This window comes from Lynx rufus, unplaced genomic scaffold, assembly GCF_022079265.1.
Source record: "Lynx rufus isolate CCGP_SWC_20201006 ecotype Redwood Valley unplaced genomic scaffold, mLynRuf1.p SCAF_12, whole genome shotgun sequence".
Lineage (NCBI taxonomy): Eukaryota > Metazoa > Chordata > Mammalia > Carnivora > Felidae > Lynx > Lynx rufus.
Genome location: NW_025814826.1, coordinates 49,688,354 through 49,700,412, shown reverse-complemented (window position 1 = coordinate 49,700,412; position 12,059 = coordinate 49,688,354). Strand labels below are relative to the sequence as shown.

The 12,059-nt window shown below is 42.9% G+C and overlaps 1 protein-coding gene and 1 pseudogene across 1 annotated transcript in view; both read left to right on the top strand.

Annotated features, from left to right (window-relative positions):
* SNTB1 (syntrophin beta 1) overlaps window positions 1–12,059 on the top strand; it is a 236,364-nt gene that overhangs the window by 176,654 nt on the left and 47,651 nt on the right. The window lies entirely within an intron of this gene.
* LOC124507974 (uncharacterized) lies at window positions 8,765–8,863 on the top strand (annotated as a pseudogene).

Sequence of the window (12,059 nt, the reverse complement as noted above, 5' to 3'; positions counted from 1 at the left end):
GTGGTTTGTCCCTTCTTAAGATGCAAATACCTCATACAAGACTTACCCTTTAAGTCCTAATAGTCCTTGTGAGAATGAGTTTATTTAAATGAAGTCATTCCGGGGGCGCCTGTGTGGCTCAGTCGGTTGAGCGTCCGACTTCGGCTCAGGTCATGATCTCACGGTTTGTGAGTTCAAGCTCCGCGTCGGGCTTGGTGCTGATAGCTCTGAGCCTGGAGCCTGCTTCGGATTCTGTGTCTCCTTCTCTCTCTGCCCATCTCCTGCTTGTGCTCTGTCTCTCTCTGTCTCTCAAAGATAAATAAATGTTAAAAAAAAAAATGAAGTCATTCCCTCACTCTGCTCTTTTATATCATCCGCTTTGTTCATGATCACAATTTGCAATCATTTGTTTGACCACTGACTCAAGTTCCATTGAACTTGAAGACAAGTTCATCCATGAAGACAAGGATGGCTTGTGTCTTCTTACCTACCCACTTCCTGGGGCTCAGTGACACAGGATGTGCTCAATAAACGTTTGATTGGCTGGAAGACCTTGTTATACTGCAATCAGTCATGAGACCTAAGGGTGCTGGAACGTGATGGAGGGCCAAAAAAGTGCCATGGGAGAGGGCAAGGCTGCCTCCCAGGCCCGGTCCTAGGCTGGTGCACACTGCTTGGGACCGACAGCTTGCTTCCCATGGCTCCCGCTTCGATGGGTGGCTGTGCGGTTGTTAAATCATTTGAATGTCATTCCTGGGGCCACAACAGAACTTTGCTGAACCTCATCGGTCCCGTCAGTCGCTATCCACCCTGTGAATGAAAACTCTCTGGACTGATTTTTTAAAGCCTGAGAAAGTAGAAAATCAAAGCAGGATAGGAGTTATCTGTTTTGGTTGGATTCTCTGTTTTGTTTTGTTTTGTTGTTTTGTTTTGTTTTGTTTGAGTGAGTCCCAAAAGCTGTTTCTCCCCCCCACCACTTTTTTCTTTTTAACAGCTGTATAAACATCCCCTCCCCCAAAAAAGTCATGGGAACAGGGTGTGGGTGAAGGATCATATTTGTAGGGATCTGCTGTTTGCAAAAATACATCCAGAAAGCTGGCAACATCCGTGCACCTTTTATTCCAGGTGTGCCCATCAAATTCATTGACCATGTTAACACTTGCTCTAATGGCAGTCAGTGCAAAGGGAATTTCAGAATTAAGAATAGGAAAGCTTCGTAAATGTAAAACTAATACAACATTGCATGTCAACTATTGAAGTAAAAATTAAAAACAAAACAAAACAGGAGAATAGCAAAGCTTCCAGAGTAGGAAAAAGTGGACTTGACTTAGTAGAACTTCTATGTAAGCCTCTTAGTGGCAGCATTTATCACCATTTATAATTGTATATTTATTGTTCGTTTGATGGTTTGTGTAGCATCTATCCCCCCTTCCAGTCTATAAGCTCCCTCTGGGGAATGCTGTCTGGTTCTGCTTGTCACGACGTGCCCAGTTCCTAACACGGTGCTTGGCATAGAGCATGTGCTCAGAGACATCTGTCCCATGAATGAATACATGGCACCTCATTCAGTTGGGATGTCCTGTTCCAATGTGAATGGATTTTTCAAAATTGCTTAGCTTCTTAGTCTGACATAGGACAGTTTCTATTTTTTGTCTGAGTAGCCTTCTAGCAAAGCTTTCAGCCTTTTTTTCTCACTTAAAAAAAAAATCTGTGTTATAGGGGACTTAGTTTTTTCTTATGAATGGGGTCAACTATAGATAATTAGTGACTGTTGTAATAGAAGCAGTAGGAAGAGATTGTGCCATAATATTCTCTTAATGAGAAAATAGTAAAACTAAACTCAAGTGGTCTATGGGTATTTTTTTTTTTACTTGTATCACCATCATTGTCATCATCGTCGTCGTCAAGAGGATGATCCCTTTTTCAATTTTAATTTAATGAGAATGGATCTTTGCAGCCACTGAGACCACATGTTTACTTATTAAGGAAACCACTTCCTTTAACCTAAGTCACACCTGTTTGCACGCCATGCAGATGTAAAGAGAACTGAGTTCCTGTGGGGGTGGGAGAGAAAAGAGTGCAGACAGGACTGTGTAGGACACTCAGGGGGATGAGGCTGGAGAGGACTCCAGAATTTGTTGGAGGCGAGGCTTGTATGAGGAGGCAAAAGAGGTCAGGATGAGTGTATTTACAGACTCCTAAAACAGAGCAATTGTTGATACCAGCTGCAATACATCTACAGCCCTTCGTGTTGTCATGGTTAATGTGTTTTCTACCCAAAACCGTACACTCCCCACATTGTGAGTATAAAGCCAGAGTTATTCTTAGACATTCCTTCCTGGCAGAGAGCAAGGAGGTCCCGGAGTTGCTATGCCTCTCTGGCAAATCTATCTAGAATAGCATGTATGCCTTTGATCCTCAGGGCTTAAGATGGATAGAGGGGAAAAGTGAGTATAATGAAAAAGGTCACCGATTCTCTAAGGTGGAGATGCAACGGACTAAATCCAACAGCGTTTGGCAAATGAAAAGCACATAAGAAGATGCTGTAAGGAATAAACTGTGGGAAGCGAATGATGAAAAGACAAGAAGGATGTTCTTAAGTTTGGACTGGCTAATTTTCAAAACTTACTGATGATCCAGAGACCCAGGAAAATCCTAGACAGAAGTGTGTTTCAGACTCCATGATGTTGAGTGTCGGGCTGTTTATGGTGTACCTTCTGTGTGATACTCTCCTCTGCAGATGCTTCCTGTAAGGAAGTAGAATGCCTCACAGACAACCCATTCCAGGGAATCGGAAGTGCTGTCATGTGCAGTTGAAACACATGATTAGACAGGGGTAGCAGGGATCAGACTTGGCTAAGGATATGCTGCTATGGCAGTGATATCATTTCATAGCTGATGAGCCCTGCAGGGCCAGCAGAGGATCCCGCGTTATTCTTAGACATTCCTTCCTGGCAGAGAGCAAGGAGGTCCCAGAGTTGCTACACCTCTCTGGAAAGTCTATCTAGAATAGCATGTATGTCTTTTTTTTTTTTTTAATTTTTTTTTTTAACGTTTATTTATTTTTGAGACAGAGAGAGACAGAGCATGAACGGGGGAGGGGCAGAGAGAGAGGGAGACACAGAACTGGAAGCAGGCTCCAGGCTCTGAGCCATCAGCCCAGAGCCCGACGCGGGGCTCGAACTCACGGACTGTGAGATCGTGACCTGAGCTGGTCGGACGCTTAACCGACTGAGCCACCCAGGTGCCCCTGGAATAGCATGTATGTCTTTGATCCTCAGGTCTTAATATGGATAGAGAGAAAAAATGAGTACACTGTTAATAACAGTGTGCACTTCACCGCATGTACTCCTATTAATACTGTATGTAGTGCTAACCAAGCTTCCTCCTTTTCATATGATGCTTCATTTGATTCTCAGTCTTCCTGTAGATACTGTTATCTACTTAAATTAGAACAATGTGAGGCATAGGTAGAAATTGGAGGGCGGGAACATGGAATAGCCAAGGTATTTCTTCTTTGGATAACCGTCTCCCGGAGTAGCTGTTCCTCATCTGGTTCTAGCTCCTACTTGCCAGTCCCTTCTTCCATTGGCCAAGCTCCCTATTGTCCTACCACGGTTCTGCTTCCTGTTCTGGTCCTCAGAAGCTCCCCACTCCTGAGCTCTGCTGTCATCACTACCCTCTCTTGGTCCCGTCACCTGTACAACCAAAGAGCTTCAAACGACTGCTGCCCCAGGGTTGATTCCTCATTCCCACTTTGGCTGTCCAGCTATTCCAAAGACTTTGTTACCAGCTCCATATATTCAGTCCTCTCTGAACTACCAGGTATTGCTTGACCCTGAGTGATATATAGTAAACTGATTTTATTATGTTCAAGGTAGATACTATTTTTCCAGATGATTTTGGAAGGAGTATCACAGAGAACAGCTGTTTACTCTATTCCTGAAGCCAGCGGCTGGAGGGTGGGGGTGGGGTAGAGAGAGAGATTGATTTAGTTCAAGGAACTGACTTATGTGATTGTGGGAGCTGGCAAATCTGAAACCAATAAGACAGACCACTGAGAAGGACAGGCTGGACCACTGAGAGAGTTGCAGGCAGGACCTGAAGCTGCACTCCACGGGTGGACCTCTTCTTCCTCTGAGAAACTTCAGTCTTGCTGATAAGGCCTTTCAACTGATTGGATGGGGCCCACCCAGACTGTCAAGGATAATCTCCTTTTTTCCCATCATGGGGAACACTCGCAGGCTAGGCCTAGTGGGTGTAGTGTGGGGTTTCCCAGGAAGGAAAGCAGGGCATACTGGAGCCCTCAGGGTGTGCTTCGTGGTTTTGGGCGTGTTGGCGAGAGTAAGGTCGGTCCACCTGGAGGGGCGGGGGGGAAGATGGGTTGCGATGTGCTGAGCATCAGAGGCATCTCAGAGGACAGTACTGATTATAGACCTAAACCACTTCTACAAATACTTTCACAGCAGCACGTTGATGAGTGTTTAATTGAGTAGGTGGATAGCATAACCTTGCTGTGTTGACACATAAAACTAACCATCACAGCAGAGAAGAGCAAGAAGTGGGACAGAAAGCAAACAGACAGACAAGTGATTCACTGTGTGGTGAACACACACACACGGGTACAAATAAGCAATATGAGTACAAGTATGTGACTCATGGTGGTGAGGGCAGTTTCAACCACTTGGTAGAGTCCAGACCCTGTCTGCAACAGCTACAGGGATCTACCTCTCAGGTCACTCCCTTTGAGACCAATGCCCTGCTGTCTAATAGTCTTGGTAAAAGCCGAGGACTCTTGTCTGGTTCCTTAAACATTCTAGACTCTCCCACCTTCAATCCAATATGAACTTCCTACCAAAAATGTGGACTCTCTTGAGTAACTCATTGGCTTCTGCTTCAGTCCAATCTTTCATTAAATTAAAGACACTCACATACACACACACACACACACACACACACACGCGCATGCGCACACACACACACACACACACACAGAGTAGTCCCCCCTTTTCCATGGGGGGATCTGTTCCACAACCCCCACTAAGATGCCTGAAACTACAGATAGTACCAAACCCTATAGAAACTGTTTTTTCCTATAAACACATACCTATGATAACATTTAATTTAAAAATTAGGCACAGTTTCTCAAGTTCCACATGAGTGAAAACATGATATCTGGGGCATTGAGAAGGGCACCTGTTGGGATGAGCACTGGGTGTTGTATGTAAGCGATGAATCACAGGACTCTAACCCCAAAACCAAGAGCACGCTGTATACACTGTATGTTAGCTAACTTGATAATAAATTATATTAAAAAATAAAAATAAAAAAATGTAGGCATAGTAAGGGATTAACAACAACTAATAATAAAATAGAACAATTATAACAATATTCTGGAACAAAAGTTCTGTGAATATGGTTTCTGTCTCTCTCAAAATACCATATTGTCCTGTACTCTTATTGTCTGGTACTATGTCCCTCTTCTTGTGACGTGAGATGAGAAAATGCCCATGTGATGAGCTGAAGCAAGGGGCATGACGCGGGCACTGTGACCTAGTGTCAGACTATTATTATTTGACCTCTGACGACACTTCAGAAGGAGAGCCAGCTGCCTCTGGACTGCAGTTGATCACAGGCAACTGATGCCACAGAGAGCGAAACTGCAAAGAAGGGGGGACTACTGGATACACAAACACACACAAAGCACCTGCTCTGTGCCAGACTTGTCCTGGGTGCTAGGGCTACAACAGTGAACGAAACAGACGGTGGCTGTGTTTATGGAGCTTACAGAGTGGTCAGGACTGGCCACACAATTTCTGAAACCTACCGCCAAGTAAAACCGTGGGGCCCCTCGTGCAAAAATTATTAAGAATTTCAAGACAGCATTAGAAAGCATGTAAACCAAGCATGAGGCCCTTCTAAACACAGGCCTCTTGCCCCTGAAGCTGGCCTAGAGTCCAGTGATCTGGTCTTGAGCAACTACTCAGCAGCAATATGAGCTTCCTGGTCCTCTGCTTCCAATGGGGAAGAACATAGAGGGAAACTATTCTCTAACTGTGGTCTTCTTCCAGGGAGGGATTTTCCTGTTGTAATATATTACCACTTGGTCTTTCCTAGACCACACTAAGCATTCTAAGTGTTGGGGATCCAGCTTCCTTTGTGTGTCCACCAGTAGCAAACGAGAGGATTGTGGCATAACAAACACTGAAGTATAGTTGTGTAAACTGGGTATGGGACTCAAGATCTCTGACTTTTTTTTTTTTAATTTTTTAAAATGATTTTTTATTTATTTTTGAGACAGAGAGAGACAGAACATGAGCAGGGGAGGGGCAGAGAGAGAGGGAGACACAGAATCCAAAGCAGGCTCCAGACTCCGAGCTGTCAGCACAGAGCCTGATGTGGGGCTCGAATTCACAGACTGTGAGATCATGACCTGAGCTGAAGTCGGATGCTCAACCGACTGAGCCACCTAGGTGCCCCTCAAGATCTCTGACTTTTATAGTGAGGATAGGAATTGTGTACCTCACAGGATTGTTTAAGGATTTAATAAGATAATGCTTATAAAGTAACACCTGGTGTTTGGTAAATACTTACAAATGTAAATATCCTTATTATTAAGGCAACTTAAACGCACTGAAGTTATAAGAAACCATAGCCTCAATTGCAAAATACATACTCAGATCACCAAGGAGATAATGTACCATACGTTTAAATTAAAATTCAAAGAAATTCTTACAAAGAAAACTCTTTATATCTAGTGCTGGAATACTCATTCAATAAAATGTGGGTGTTACCACAGAGCGAAGTTGGAGCTACAGGAGAAGAGTTAAATGAAAACATACAGCTCATTCCAGTAGGAATAATGCTGAGGCGGGCATGAGCGTCTAAAATTCTTTTTTAATGTTTATTTATTTTTGAGAGAGGGAGACAGACCGCAAGCAGGGAAAGGGCAGAAAGAGAGGAATACACAGAATCTGAAGCAGGCTCCAGGCTCTGAGCTGTCAACACAGAGCCCGATGCGGGGCTTGAACCCTCACACTGAGGGCTCATGACCTGATGCTTAACTGACTAAGCCACACAGGCGCCTCTAGGCATGAGGGTTTAATTTGAGGGTCAGTGCTAGGACCAGTCTATAAAAAACAATCTTTATCTATGAGGCCAAGAAAAGCAAAAGGGAATGAGCTTCAAGTTTGGGGGACACACAAAAGTCCAGGTTGTTGCCTGAGTGGGAAGCACTGGCTAAACATGGGAAGCATTAGTGAAAAGTAGCTAATGGGGTAGAGCTAGCGCCATGAGCTCCGCCTTGGAAAGAAGTAAGGGATTCCTGCTACAAGTTGAGAAAGGCACACAGAAGAGAGTGGGATGTGAGGGATCAGAAGGGAGAGAAGCGAGAACAATGTAGATCAGATTCTTGCCACAGGGCCAGCATCTCTGTCAGCATCACAGCCAGTTCTGTGGATTGCCGGATGCCTTCCCCACCTTTCTTCTGCCAGCCTTCTTCTTCAGCCACCCCACATGGCCAAAAAAAAAAAAAAAAAATCAAGGGCTCAGATAAAGTCATGGGACACAACCCTATAAAGGGCATGAATTCATGACCTTGTGACAGAAAACATTTACGGTGGTTCCTGGATGCACGTGCAGTACAACCAGGACACGGAACCTAAAACAGGAGGTAATGGAGATACAGAAACAGTTCTAATGAGGCCAGGTCTACTGTGCGGGATCGAAGGGGTTATTTTGTTCCCTGGTTCAGCTGTTGGCCTAGTCTTTGCGGTCCAGGCACAGGAGAGACAACTCTCACCAAAAGTCTTCTGAGGACCAATGACTGTATGACTGCCTGGCTTAAGAGGAGAGACCCTGGACCATGGGTGTGATGTAAGCATAGCATGTAGGTTTCAGGAAGTCGTGTTTTGTAAAAAAACTGTTAGTGGTTTCATACACCTCGGTGTGGGGATTAAAGGATGGCCACACATCGCTGCTGTTCTTTCCTGTGATGTCTGTTTTCCTCTTCAACCAACACACTTGCCCCATAGAGCTGGCAAACATTCTCTGGATGTATTATTTCCGTTCCTAAGCTTTGCCCGTGCCACTACTTTCCTCTTGTACCTTCCTCCTCCTCTTCTGTGACTAAGAGAGTCCCAGCTGCCACTCCAGGACAAATGACCTCTCCTCCATCACAACCCTCCTTTTAGGAGGCAGCATCAGTGTCTCCCTCCTTGGAACTCCCAGAACATTTCCTCTTCCAGCACTTCCAGTCACCTACTCTTATGTGATTGAGATTATGAATCCCTCAGATGTAAGAGTGAAGTCTTAATCATTTTGTAGTCCCTGAAGCCTGACGCCGGCAGGAATTGGGTAAGCGTTTCTTATGTAGTTGAATGAATGGATGGATAACCATCCATCCATTAAAAGAATTACCAGGGGCGCCTGGGTGGCTCAGTCGGTTAAGCGTCCGACTTCAGCTCAGGTCACGATCTCACGGTCCGTGAGTTCGAGCCCCGCGTCGGGCTCTGTGCTGACAGCTCAGAGCCTGGAGCCTGTTTCCGATTCTGTGTCTCCCTCTCTCTCTGCCCCTCCCCCGTTCATGCTCTGTCTCTCTCTGTCTCAAAAATAAACTTAAGAAAAAAAAAATTAAAAAAAAAAAAAAAAAGAATTACCATATTATTTTGCAGATTCCAAGTTTTAAAAATATTTGGTAGACTCCAAGCTTGCTGAATACATATTTTCAAAGACTGTAGATGATTAAATCCAAGTAAATACAGTCCTTTAAAACTTTTTATCGCAGGCTCACTTTGGCAGCACATATACTGAAGCAATACAGAGAATATTAGTGTGGCCCTTGCGCAAGGATGACCTGCAAATTCGTGAAGCATTCCATATTTTTATGAATGGATAAAGAAATTGTGGTTTATATACACAATGGAATACTATGTGGCAATGAGAAACAATGAAATATGGCCTTTTGTAGCAACGTGGATGGAACTGGAGAGTGTTGTGCTAAGTGAAATAAGTCATACAGAGAGACAGATACCATATGTTTCCACTCTTAGGTGGATCCTGAGAAACTTAACAAAAGACCATGGGGGAGGGGAAGGAAAAAAAAAGTTAGGGAGGGAGCCAAATCATAAGAGACTCTTAAAAACTGAGAATAAACTGAGGGTTGATGGGGGGTGGGAGGGAGAGGAGGGTGGGTGATGGGCATTGAGGAGAGCACCTGTTGGGATGAGCACTGGGTGTTGTATGGAAACCAATTTGACAATAAATTTCATAAAAGATAAATAAATAAAATAAAAAAATAAATAAACATTAAAAATACCTTTTTATCCCTATTTTAGAAACATTAAGTAAATGCTTAGTACTTTTGCAAGTGACCCTAATGGATAATTAATATTGTGGAAACCAAAATTTAGATTAAAAAAAATTCTCCACAGAGCTAGAACATTGAACTGTCAGAGGACAGCAATTGAACTGTTCCTAATTTCTGTTACATTTCATAGCATATTTAAATCATATTAACCTATTTTGTTTCTTTATAAGACTTGCCAAAGTTACTTTTTTATATTTGCTGCTTATTTATTCTTCCTTTCCTGACTTGTCTGGGTTTTACTACCATTAAATAGCACCGAGGCACTGAGCACAGTACCCAGCACACAAGTTACACTAAATAAATGTTTATTGAACAAATGAATGTGTTCTGAAAGCAGGACAGAAAAAAAAAATGGCAAAAAATTTTTTTCAGAAAGCCACTTTTTTTTTTTTTAGGTTCTTAATAGTCTACTATATTTACCGTTTTATATATCTGAAGTTAGATCTCCTACTTAATTAGTATATAGGTAATTTTGTATAAGTAAAAGCCTTTGTAAAAGGTCCAAGATCTCCTGAAAATGTTCATACCTGGAAGGATTTCAACACTAGACATGGCACTACATTCGAAACACTGCCTCCTTATGTCTCATTTAGTTCTGCTGGGCTTTCGTAGAACATTCAGATGGCTTTGGAATTTTCCTTGTGGTTCTTTTACTCCAGAAAGGAGCATGTTGGCCACAAATATATTGTGCATTGCAGAAGGGAAATCTGAGGAAGAAAACAGAAGACTGGAAAGAGAAGGGAAAACATGTCACCCTGTTTTCACGGTTACGTTTCTGCTCAGAAATAACATTTATATTGTCTCCTGTTGGACAGCTACAAAGAGCACACCAGCAGACCTGAAAGAGACCTGTTCAGTGCAGGACATGTCTGTATATGCCATCCAACCAAATGAGTGTCAAGTTGAATATGTAAATAAGCCTAATGGGTGAAGGCAGGTGACATGTCTATGTTGGGATCGTTGGGGGGGGGGGGGCGGTGGGTGGGGCGGGGATGACATGAAGGATAATGTGGGTCTCAGAAATAGAATTTTGTAACTGGACACGTTGTCACTCCTAATAATTATGGAGTCCTCTTACTTAAAAGAAAAAGAATAGATATCGGATGAGCGGCTAGCAGTCAATCCCATAAAAGTACAAGTGGAACCAACGAAATTCATGAAAATGGCACATGGGTGACTAAAGTTTGGACAAACTATCCAGGAAGCACATATTCATGGATGTCACATTAGGAAGAAATGAGGAGAGATAATCCCTGAGCAGAGCCCCTCATAGCTCAGAGGTATACTTGGGCAGACACACCTGTCTTCGGGTCAGCCGATTTCTACAACCAACATTTATCATAGACACTGGCTAAATGGTTAAAAAATAAAGGGCTTTGAGCCAGTCAGAATGAGTTGTGTGGGCCAGCGAATCCCGCAGCAGGCTGTGTATCAGAGTCTCCAGAGAAGTTGCAAAAATAGAGATGTGTAGTCTCAATCTCTAGATACCGGGATTCAGTGGATTTGGGATTTAAGAATCTGTATTTTTACCGAGTGCCACAGTGATATCGAGGCAGGGAACCCAAGGGTAGTGGTCTTTAGAAATCACTAGTGGAGAACGAGTGCTGTATACTTGATGGTATCATGGCGATGGTAATTAACACCCATTGTAGTTGTTCTGTAGCAATAGTACACGTAAGACTTATTTGGGGTCCTTGCTCTAAGTGCAGGTTCCTGCTGCCACCCCTAGCACTTTTGAATAACTGGGTCTTAGAGCTAGCAGCCCAGCTGATTCTGATGCAGGTTACATGCAGACCAAATTTTGAGAAACCCTCATTTTGAAAACTTGATCTTTGCTGGGCACAGTACTGTAAGCCATTTATACACATTATCTGATTCCATCTTCCTAATGGTCTTACGGGAGAGGGACTTTTATTACCCCCATTTTACAGATGAGGAAATTGAAGCATGGGGAAGATAAGTAACTCATTCAAGATCACACTGTGAGTAGCTGAGCTGACATGCAGACCAGAACTGTTTGGCAGCAAGATTTATGTTCTTAATACTACATTGCCTCTTTGCTTCCAGGAGGTCAGAAGAAAAAAAAAAAAATCTTCCTAGTTGGGGCAGTTACGAAGGCATTTAAACTAAAGTAGGATAAGTAGGTTTTGGAATTTGTCACTTGGTCCTTGGTCACACAAATGTTGAGATATCTCCAAAATAAATTCATTTTTGCTTTTGTTTGTTTAGTCTTGAAAATTTGATAAATCCAACTGAAAGCAAACATGTTGATATTTCTTTCATAAAGTAAATAGAGTTATGGAGTCTGACATTATTGAATAGCTGTTAGAACCAGGGCATGACTTTAGATAATGCTGACATGGTGTTGAAGCCAGATACTCCCTATGTTTTAACAGTCTTCCTCCTTCAAAGCACTCTTGGCTTTCTCCTTTGAAGGAAAAATAAATGAGAAAATCAACAAAGGAACCCACAGACACACCCTGGGAAAACAAAATGGAAGATGCTGAAGCAGATCCTTTTTTTTTTTTCTTTTAAGAACTTGCTCCTTTTGGATTTAATGATAATGTCAACTGCCTTTCAAAAGATAACTTTTTTACCAAATTATGAAATTTCTGCAGCACATCAGCATCCCTTTAAAGGGCATATTTCCTAGGCATTAGAGAAGTAAAGGCTGTAAGTCAAAGATAACTTGTTTACCAAACAGGGACTGTAA